Here is an 11,361-nt window from a genome sequence, read left to right as displayed (position 1 = left end):
TTTTTTTATAAAAAAACGATTTTCAAATTTCTGAATTATTTTACAATTTAATCTCTAATCACTACTCATCACTGCTCAATTTAACCTCTAATCTATAATCACCCCTCATCATTTCAAATCATCTAACTTCCCGGTCAGTCACCCATCTTCTCACTACTCCAACCTGAGCACGCTTTACTTCCGGGTTATATTCCCCCTCGTTTTCAAGTCTGCGCTTGTTGTTTTCCTGACAATAGTAAGATGTCAATCCTATTATCCCTCAGGAGTTTTACTTGAGCATGAAGTCACATGTTTCACTGTTTGAGTTTGAAACTATTATTCTAAAAAACAATAATTATTTAGTAACACTAATATTTCTTGAATAAGTAGTTTGGCCATAGTTTGACCACAGTTTGACCAAAATTCAAAATACCGAAATAATTATTTAGTAACACTAATATTCTTGAATAAGTAGTTTGACCATAGTTTGACCAGATTTAACCAAAATTAAAAAAAACTGAAATTTGAGCATAACTTTTTTTCCTTTTAGAATTTGAGGATTCTAAAAATTTGCAAACAGGCCTAGGGGGAGGGGGGAGGGGTAGAGTTTGAAAATGGGTCCTTTAGTACCGGTTTGAGACACGAGCCGGGACTAAATGACATCTCACCCTTTAGTTTCGGTTCGTGTCTCAAACCGAGACTAAAGGTCGGTTTGATACACAAACCGGGACTAAAGGGCACACCATCCTTTAGTCCCGGTTCGTGTCTCAAACTGGGACTAAATGGCTCATTTGAACTGGGACTAATGCCTTTAGCCGCATGAACCAGGACTAATGCCCCCATGGGTTCCGGTTCGTGACTGAACCGGGACTAATGGTCTTATCTGCCCCGAACGAAAGCCCTGATTTCTACTAGTGGTGGTGGGCCTTTGGTCCCGGGCCGTGACGAACCGGGACTAAAGGGGGTGGGGGTGGGGGGGGGCTTTATTCCCGACTTATTAGTCTCAGTTGTTGAACCGGGACTAAAGGTCCTCACAAACCGGGACTATATGCCAGTTCTGCACTAGTGTGTTTAGGTCTGCCTTCCGACACAAGAGACGAAGTGCATTGCTAATTTTCTGAAGATGCATCGACAACTATGAGGTTAACCTGCGCATATGCAACTTCTCAATGATCCTGTGAAGCATGTGTTGATCATTGTTGGAAATAAGTAAACCTTGCTCTTAACTTTTTAATTATGCACTATGAACAATTTTTATGTTTGAACTATTGCTCGATTATGTATTCGTAAGTACGAATAATTTGTATTTGTGTGCATTACACATTGTTTGGCGGCGATGATCGAGGTGCATGTGTTTACATGTATTAACATTTTTGGAAGTAGGAATTATCATTGCAAATGGGGTCATTTGAGAATCCTGTCTGCGAGCGTGTTCAAACGCGTCCGCGGATGTATAATGTGCCAATTAGGAAACTCCGGTGACAGATGCTCTGGTATTCCTGGTTTTGAACGAGTTGTACAGCCGAGACCATCTCCATCGGAGGAGTGGTGCTTTGTTCCAAAATGATGGATTTGTATCGGCGGGAGACAAAAGCTGGTGTGCATGTGTCCGTGGAGGCGTGAACCACCAGAGAGGGCAAAGTACCTCCTGCGTACCCGGCAGCGGGTCCTGCTCACTGACACGCCACTAGTACGTCTCGTCTGCTTGCCTTGCCATGTGCCGTGGCGGTAGCGGTTACGTACGTTGCCGGCTGAAGAAAAGCATGGACGGAGCACACGCCAGATTTGCTCCCGGTTTTTGTGTTTCCTGCGATTGAAATTTCAAACCTGCATACGGACTGCGTGGAGGTCAGTGAATTTGGTAGTGTTAGAGCAACTCCAATGGAGCGACCCAAACAAACGGCAATTTCGTTCTCTTTTTGTCCATTTGGGTCGGTCGTCCGTCCGGCGTCCGTCCTGTTTTAGATATGGGCCGGCAGCACGCCCAACGCGCCAACCTATATGTGCCGGTGTGGCCTGCTGGCCCCCCTATTTTTACATGAATTTAAATAGTTTGAATCAAATAACATAGTTTGGACCGAATAAAATAGCATAGTTATTACAAGCCGAATGAAAATAAAAATGTCTCATATAGTTTTGCAAAAGAATAAAAGAAGATACATCTATTGGTTGCCAACATGAGCCCACATATGCTCAACCAAATCATTTTGCAGTTGCACGTGAGTTTTCCAATTACGCATGTCTTGATGAAATTGGGTGAACTGTTCAAACGTTGCTGCTCCTTCATGCTCAGGCACAACATTCTCACCCTGAAACTGAAATCCTTGATCGTACAGACGTTCCGGGCGCTCGTCTTCTACGATCATATTATGCATGATCACACAAGCAGTCATCACCTCTCACAGTTTCTGCGTGCTCCAGGTTTTAGCAGGATACCGAACGATGCCCAATCGAGATTGCAAAACACCAAAGGCACGCTCGACATCCTTCCTAGCACTCTCTTGCTCTTGGGCAAATTTTTTCCTCTTCTCTCTGGGTTGGGTATTGTCTTGACAGTAGTGGTCCACTGAGGATAGATACCGTCATCCAGATAATATCCTTTGTCGTAGTTATGACCGTTGACAGTAAGGTTCACCGGTGGGTCATTACCTTCGGCAAGCCTAGCAAACACCGGCGAGCGCTGAAGCACGTTGATATCATTTTGTGATCCGGACATGCCAAAGAAAGAGTGCCAGATCCAGATATCTTGAGACGCCACGGCCTCTAGTATGATAGTACAAGCCCTGACATGGCCCTTATACTGCCCTTGGCAAGCCGAAGGGCAGTTCTTCCACTCTCAATGCATGCAGTCTATGCTACCAAGCTTCCCTGGGAGCCCCTGCTAGCATTCATCGCCAACAAACGGGTTGTATCTTCAGCAGTCGGCTCTCTCAAGTACTCAGGACCAAACACAGCAATAACAGCCTTGCAGAACTTATACAGAGACTCTAGGCAAGTAGACTCGCTCATACGGACGTACTCGTCAATAAGATCACCGGGCACTCCGTATGCAAGCATTCGGATGCCGGCAGTGCATTTCTGATAAGAGGAAAAACCAATCTTGCCAACGCATCCTCTTTGCACCCGAAATAGTCATTATAGCCGACCACCCCCCTCTCTAATATGGTTGAAAAGATGCCTACTCATATGGAAACGGCGGCGGAATTTTTGATGTTTGAACAACGGGTTTGTTGTATCAAAGTAGTCCTTCCAAAGAAGGAAATGCCCGCTCTCTCAGTTGCGATTCAACGCCGGAAGGTGGCCCAGAATGGAGCCACAGAACAACGGCCGCTGGCTGTTGAGGTGGTGTTGGACCAATATGGCAACCAATATCTACTCCTCGTCATCAGACGACGAATCGTCGGAGTCGCAAAGGAAATTGTGAAAAAAGAACTCGTCGGCTGAGTCCATTTGGTACCTTGGCAAACTGTCGAACAACTTGCGGGCGTCGATGAAGGAGAAGGCCGACGAAGGGAGTCGCGGCGCACACGGACCATCTAGTTGCCCTGCCGGCATCCGACGAGTGGGTCGGCGTCCGACGAGCGTGCCGGTGACGATCTGGCCGGGCATTGAGGCGGCTCGGCGTTGTTGGGCGGATGTGAACGCGCCGGCAGCTGGCAGAGTCGCTGGCAAAAATGGGCGGCGGCGTCACCGACGAAGGAGGCGGGCGAGGATTGATGTTGGATGGGGGAAGGCCAGTGTGCCACCGACCAGCATGCCCAGGGGAAGAGAAGGCAAGCATGCGCGCGTCTGTCGTCTGTCCGCGCCGACGCAAATCTGACTAAAAAATGGGCCGGAAATGGGTCGCCCGCGGACGAAAAGCGGACGCGCGTCCGTTTGGGTCGGCGCGTTAGGCCGCCTTTTGTGTCCGCGCCGACCAAAACGGACGGCGGCGGATGAAATAGGTCGCCAGCGGACGAAAAGCAGACGTGCGTCCGTTTAGATCGACGCATTGGGCCGTCTTTTGTGTCCGTGCTTATCCAAACGAACGGCGGCGTACGAAATTGGTCGCCCCATTGGAGTTGCTCTTATGTCACCGAGGAGTGCCATTGCAAGGGGTCTACACTCTACTAGTAAAACCAATTTAGATCAGTGGGGAGGCCAAAGCCCCCGGATTCCATTATCATGATGAAAATCTACTACTAGGACAATTTGGGAGCAATTTGCGTATGATGATTAGAGTAGTAGCCTTTCTGCTCTCAAATTTGGGAACAATTTGGGAGCAATTTCTGTCTTTCTTTGTTGGTTTATTTAAAAGCACTACGCTAGGGGCTAAAAGCACTACGCTAGGGGCAAGCTACCCGGAGCCGAAAGAAAGCGAGGAAGGCGGGGCCAAAAGTCTTCTTTTCTCCTCCTGCGCCGGGTACTGCCTGCGCAGCAGCCAGCAGTATACGGTGCATGCATGCAGCTCCTGCGCAGTTGGCAGGAGGAGGAGTACATGCATATGCTCTACGGACTACTGCCCGCTCTCCTCCTCCTATCTTATCGCTAGCTATGGGGACGCATGGGACCTGGCCGCATCCTGCATCCCGCTGGCCTGACCTGAAGCTGGGACGGTCAGGCCTGCTTGTGAAGAGCTTCGCGTAAATTACGCCAAAGCATGGGAAGAAACACAGGTGAAACGGCAGGGCGAAATCGACCGGACAGCCATTTCCCATCCTCCGTCCAAGCCAGGCCCTCGAGTAGTAGTAGCAGCACTCGATGAGTGGCCGCGGCACCATCGATCGTTCGGTCTCGGGCCGGCCGGATTTTCTATACACCACACAAACAGGTTGCACGGGAACATTTAAGGCGTATACATAAGAGCAACTCTACCAGATCCCACATCCCGCCGGCCTGCAAAACTCGTTTGCAATTTGCGCAAAACCACTTTCGCGGGCCGGCGCGGGCTGGCACAGATGCAGATCCCCCGAACGGATCCATACAAAAGTATATTCGCAGAATATGCTTTTTTACGGATCGGCTTCTGCGGGTTTTGCTCGGGCACCACCGCAAAGACCCGCAAACAGATAAACTGCAAATCTCGCATTTGACATAGGGTTTGGCAAACAAGTTCAAATTCAAACGACATAAACAGTTTGCGCGCAAATAAAAGCGAAGTTTATTACGCAAAAGAGGGCATGCAAAAGGTTTGTGCCCATGTGTGGCATCATCTTGGAGGTCGATCTTCACTCCGCGCCATGGAGTCCATATTGAAGTTCATCGGCGCCACCGAATCCACCTCCCTCGCTTGTTCCAACTCCCGCACCGAAATCATCCACATTGCCACCATATTGAGCAGAGAAAACATCATCGGAACTTGAACACGGACCGGCCGAAGCTACCATTCTTCTCTTCAAAATCTCTCTCCTTGCCATATCATGCCATGTTTTGGTGAGGTCGTCCATATCATTGCGGTTCATTGACATGATCTTGTTCTCTTCGGCGAGCAACAATGACATCAGTTTGTTTTCGGAGGCGCGTGCTTTTCTCTCCGCATTGGCAGCTTTGCGGAGCCCGTCTTCCTTGAGCATTTGCCATTTTTCTTACTTCTATTTTGCCTTCTTTTCGGCCAACTCTTTCTTGATCTCCAACGACTTCAACAACGTCAACTCGTTTGATTGCACCATGGCATCAATCTTCTCTCTCAAACTCGATGCTTCTTGCTCATCTTCTCTCTCGTCTTCTTGTCGCCATCGGGCTTGTGCAAATTTCTTGGGCCATCATCATCTTCGTCTTCATCCATGTTTACAAGTGAGCCTCTCTTTGGTGGGGATTCTCTGTCAATCAACTTCCACTTATCGCACTTTGAGAAACACCCGTGCATGGATCAAGAGACACCGCACTCCATGCTTGGATCAAAACTTGATCTTCCAAGATCGTGTAGTTCTTCGATCTTTGGCTCTTCCCACTCTTTGATTGCAATTCCTCAAACGCTTCCGCTTCGATCTCCTCCAATTCGTCCGCACAACCATGATCTTCCACGCCGCCGTCCGTTTCATTGTAGTCGAATGGTTCGAAAGGGGCTTGATCAATGTCAACCACATTCGTGTCCAACAAGTTCACGAACTCGGTTGTTGCATTGTTCGAACCGCCGCTATAACGAACGATAACAAGTCACGAGCTATCGACACTAATGGCGAAAATGAAAGGGAATCGCTAGACCGAAGAGGCATACCTTGCAGCCATTTCATCGAACACCTTGCTCGCGGGGGAGCGGCACCGTTGAACGGCATCGCCGGAGCACCTCCTTGAGAAGGGGGGAGTCAGAGGTTGAAGAAGGTGGCTTCCTTTTAGCCAGAACGTTCCTCCACTTTACGCCCGCGGTCTTGCCGGCATTCTCTGCCGCCGGTCGGGGTCGCACTGCGGCGTTGGCACATGAAGCGCGGGCCGTCACGATGGGGGCAGCCGGATTCCCGCCCTGCACGACCACGTTGCCCTGCCGCTTGCGGGCCGGCGCGGCGTGTGCTTGGACGACGGCGGCGGGGGCAACATGGACGGCGGCGGGGGCAACATGGCCGGCGACGAGATCTGCCAGAGGGGAAGGAGCATGCGCGACCTCGACAGTGATGGGGGACAGCACGGGAGCGTCCATGGCGGCGAGGAACGGCCGGGGAGGAGAAACCGGAGCTTGCGGAGGGGGGCAATGGTGGCGGAGGGTGCGGGGAGCGGGAAAGGGCGCGCGGAAATGTCCCTCCCGCCAAATCTCGCGCCGGATAGGGGTTCAGCTCGGATCGGCCTCCCAGCCCGTGAAGATAGAGGTCGGAGGAGAAGATTTATCGCGCCCCACAAAAAATTTTGCGGGCCGGGGTGGGATGCGGGGTCTAATCGGGCTGCTTTTTCGGCCCTGACCCGCAATTTGGCGGTTATTTTGCGGGCCGGGGCGGGATGCAGGGTCTGCTAGTGTTGCTCTAACACTCAAGGCCACTTATAACTCGAACTGCACAGGAGCTGATTGAAACACAAGAGCATCTACGGTCGGGCGCCCCCAAACCGGACTCAAACGTCCAAGCGGCCCGCCCTGTCGCTGACCGGTCACGATGTTTCGACCAGATGATCCCCTCAAACGAGCCTCAGACGTCCGGGTAGACAGGCACCTTCATATCCAACCCAAATTTGGGGCGGATATGGGGTGCCCGAGCACGCCTGCCACGTCGGTTTGATGATGAGGTCCTCCGTGGAAACGCTCGAAAACGCGGCGGTCTGACGGATGTTATGTCCGTCGCGGCAGTGTGAACACCGCGTGGCGCCACTCCAGCTCGCCGTCCGAGACCAAATTCGGCTATTTAAGCCGGCCATCGTCCCGCAACCCTAGCCCGTCCACCTTCCCCCTCTCCGCGCCGCTAGTCCGAGGCCATCCACCTCCTCCCTCTCCCGCTCCGGCGCTCCACCATGGTCCGGAGGAAGATCACCTACTACGCAATGCTCACGCCAGAGCGTCGATATGAGATCCAGCAGAAGATCCATGCGAGACAAGCCGCGCGCGCCGCCCGCATCGCTGCCCGGTTGCCTCCAGACTCGCCGGAACTGGAGGAGGAGGAGGAGCAGCCGAGGGAAGAGAAGGGAGAGGAGTTGGCCCCAATGAAGGTGGAGGAGGCGGAGGAGCCGGAGTCAGAGCTGCCGGGCTTCAACATGAAGCAGGCGGAAGCGGAGTTCGTTGTCGCCCTATCGAAGAAGAGGCAAAGCAGTAGGCCATCTTGGAGTCCATCCAGAATGAGGCCTATGTGAAGGCCAATCGGGCGTTCCCCCGGCAGGAGCAGGCGGCGTCTGACGTGCTCTTCGCTGAACTTGACGCGGAGATAGAGGCGGAGGAGGCCGGAGCAGAGCAGTCGGAGGCGCCGAAAGAGCCAAAGCTGCAGCTGTCGCCCATTCTGCCGGAGTCGGGCACGGAGATCGGCGACATCTCCGACGAGAAGTAGCTAGGTGATCGACGTATCACATAAGTTTATTTTGTTTGCATGTCTTTGTATGGATTTAAAAATCTATTATGTGATGTCCGAATGCAACTCATGAAATTCACGACGTGTCTGATTACTGTCCAAAGACGCGTCGGCGGACGTTTGAGTGGCTACATTTGACACATCCGGCTGTAGATGCTCTGAGGCCAGCCAGTTGGTTGCGATTGTCAAACAAAGCATCAATGATTTGTGTCGTGCCGATGGACCAGGGAGTTGACGAGCAATAAGACTGACTCTTTAATTAACATACTAATAACACTAACGGAGAATCAGGCACCGCACTTACTCCGCACACGTATTGTCAGTGGCGGAGACAGGAAAAAGAATTAAGGGGGGCCAAGTGTTGCTTATCCTTGGCAGGGAGGGCCAGCCCACTAAAATACATCATTTTTACAGTACATAATCACTTGTTTATATGTATATTAGGCTAAAATCAATTTTGTTAGGGGGTAGGGCCCCTGCTGGTCCCACCCTGTCTCCGCCACTGCGTATTGTCAATCTATCTTAGCCAGCCAAGCTGTCTTTGTGTCACTTTGGCATATAAACGCTCGACAGCATATGGATGCACCACTACTCGACTCTGTCATCTTCTCATCCAGAGGGAGGGACTAGGCTAGCTAGACCACCATGATTAATAAATCAAATTATATCAAGAGGCGCATTAAATCATGGGTGAACGTACGTGCGTGCTCCAAAACTATTAAATCATGGGTGTCTTAGCACGGAGTTTGGGTGCCGAATGTAGTTGAGTTGACTGTGCTATTCCGAACCATATGCCATATGTTGTTGGTCGTTCCAATCAAGAGGCGCATTACACCGTGAAATGTGACAAAGAAGGTTGCCCATAAAAGATCTCTGGAAGAAATATTAATGAAACAGGGCAATGGATTTTGAAGAGTTGTGTGGTCACTCACAATTGCATACCCCGGACAAAGCTGATCGAAGCAAGGGACACCGTCAACTCACGTATGAGTTTATCGGCTACAAACTATTGAATGAGATATCCCACGACCCAGACGTGAAGGTTTACTTTCTCATGAGTAATGTCGAAGAATGATACGGGTACAAGGTCAATTATGGGAAGGTATGAAAGGCCAAGGCAAATGATATTTAGATGTTGCATGGTGACTATGCGGCATCATACAATATTGTTCCCAGGGTGTTGGGAGCCATTGCAGATAGGAACCCGGGCATGTGTCATGGGGTTGAGGAACATGACGGGGTGTTTCACCGGGCCTTCTGGAGTTTGGGGCAATGCATCGAGGCATTTAAGCATTGTCAGCCGGTGTTGTCTATAGATGACACTTTCTTGACCGTCAAATACAGGGGCACACTAATGGTGGCAATGTGGCTCACTCGTCCATTGATAACGTGTCGTCGGTGGCCTTTGCTTTAGTGCCTTCCGAGCACGACGACGACTAGAAATGGCTCATGGGGCATGTGGGGACCAAGGTGATTGGTAATAGAGAGGTATGCCTCATATTGGAGCGGCACCATGGCATTCTCAAGGCCATAGATGTTGTTATTCCCAGGCTCCTGAAGCTTCACCACTGATGGTGCATGAGGCATTTCGTGACAAACTTTTACCGGGCATGCAAGAGCAAAGAGTTTTGCAAAGACCTTACCCATGTTTGTGTGGCATTCACCATTATTGCAGTCAAAATCCACTATGACAAACTCTTCAAAGCTTTGTAAAAGAACAAAGGGGGAAGAGTATTCTTGACAAGGAATTTCGAGGAGAAGCAAAAGTGGGCACGTGCTTACGATGACGGAGGTTGGAGATACGGCGACATGACAAGCAACATGGTTGAATGCTTCAACAATGTGCTTAAGGGTACCCGTTCTTTGCCGGTGACTGCAATATTGGAATATACATTCTTGAAGCTGAGCGAGTATTTTCTTAATCATTCCCAAACCACCGCCAATTGGATAGGTGAGAAAAAAGAGTATCCCAACAAGGTTGATGATTGGCTGAGGTTTCAAGTAGGGAAGTCTTCGCATCAACAAATCATTAGATTCAACGAGAAAGAAATGATCTACCAAGTCGATGAGCCAGGTGGAAAAACACGAGACGACATGTCTTACGACGCTATTGCATATCATGTGCACCTAAAGGACCGGTGGCGTGTGTGTGTGAGAGAGGCCTCTTAAGTATCACTGGTTGTGCTCACATATGATGACGGCGGTCAAGGCGAGAAACTTGCCCATTTCCAATGGGAGAACTGTGCGGTTGCAGGAGTTCACACTAGAAGCCACGAGGTTGACATGGGCGCCTCGATTCCATCCTTTCCTCGACCAGTCACAGTGGCCTGAGCATGATGACATACAACAAACACAAAAGATAGCTTACTAATAACATACGAGCACGAAGTTCTCAAGGAGTTCAAATAACAAAGGTTACATAAAACATAAGGCGCGGTTCAACTAAAGCAAATGATAAAGGGTACATGTCATTGTAGTTCAAATGACTCTACGACATCATGTAGTTCAACTCCTTTTATTTCGCCATCAACACAATTCTTTGTCGTAAGGTCCCGGGTTGCAAGAAATGGCATCACTTCTTTCAAGGACCCAAGCCCAATGCAAACTTGCCTCGGTATCTGCGATGATGGTTGCCTAACTAGCCAGTCAATGATCTGGCCAGGCTTTTTCAAGTCAAGCTGGTGCACTTCATCCTTTGTTGCGCACAATGCAATTTGCCTTGAAAGATCACGTCTATGACGTTTCTCGTTTCTCCAGAGCTTGTTTATCTTTTTCTCTTTATATTCGATCACCTTCTCGCTATCGTCGTACTCACATACATAGTACTTTGAAAAGTCCCTTGAAGCCGCATTCAACGCATCGACGGAGTCGACCCACTCGTTCATATTTTCCTCAATGATTTTGCGTTCATGCTTCGCCGCCGCCTTAGCATAAATCTCAAAGAAGAGGATCGGTCCATACTACAATTCGAGGGGTAACTATAACGGTCATCATAGGCATAACCTTAACCCTAACCCCTAATGAAACCACTAACCCTAGCACAGCCCCACCCCACATTTGGTCTTCTCATATGAAAAAACCAAAGGCATCCTACAGTTCGATCTTTCATTATTACCATCAACTTAAGTCCACTCCTAATCGTTATCATTAACTTATCCTTAAGCTAACCATAACAAACTCCCTAACCACAACCCTAGTTTCTACTATGAAGTGTCAGATCCACTAACTTGGCACAATATTATGCCCATATAAACCTTACAAACCAACTTAATAGTTGATTTGACACAAAATGACTAAAACTAGGGTTTGCAACAAAGTGAACAATGCAACAAAATGCGATGATTCCAACCAACAAAAGTGAGAGGGGTGACAGAGATACCTTCACAAATGAAAATAGACTGGATCCACCTGACAAATCTCAAAG

The sequence above is a fragment of the Triticum aestivum genome, chromosome 7B (assembly GCF_018294505.1).
Source record: "Triticum aestivum cultivar Chinese Spring chromosome 7B, IWGSC CS RefSeq v2.1, whole genome shotgun sequence".
NCBI lineage: Eukaryota > Viridiplantae > Streptophyta > Magnoliopsida > Poales > Poaceae > Triticum > Triticum aestivum.
This window is presented reverse-complemented; position numbering follows the sequence as displayed.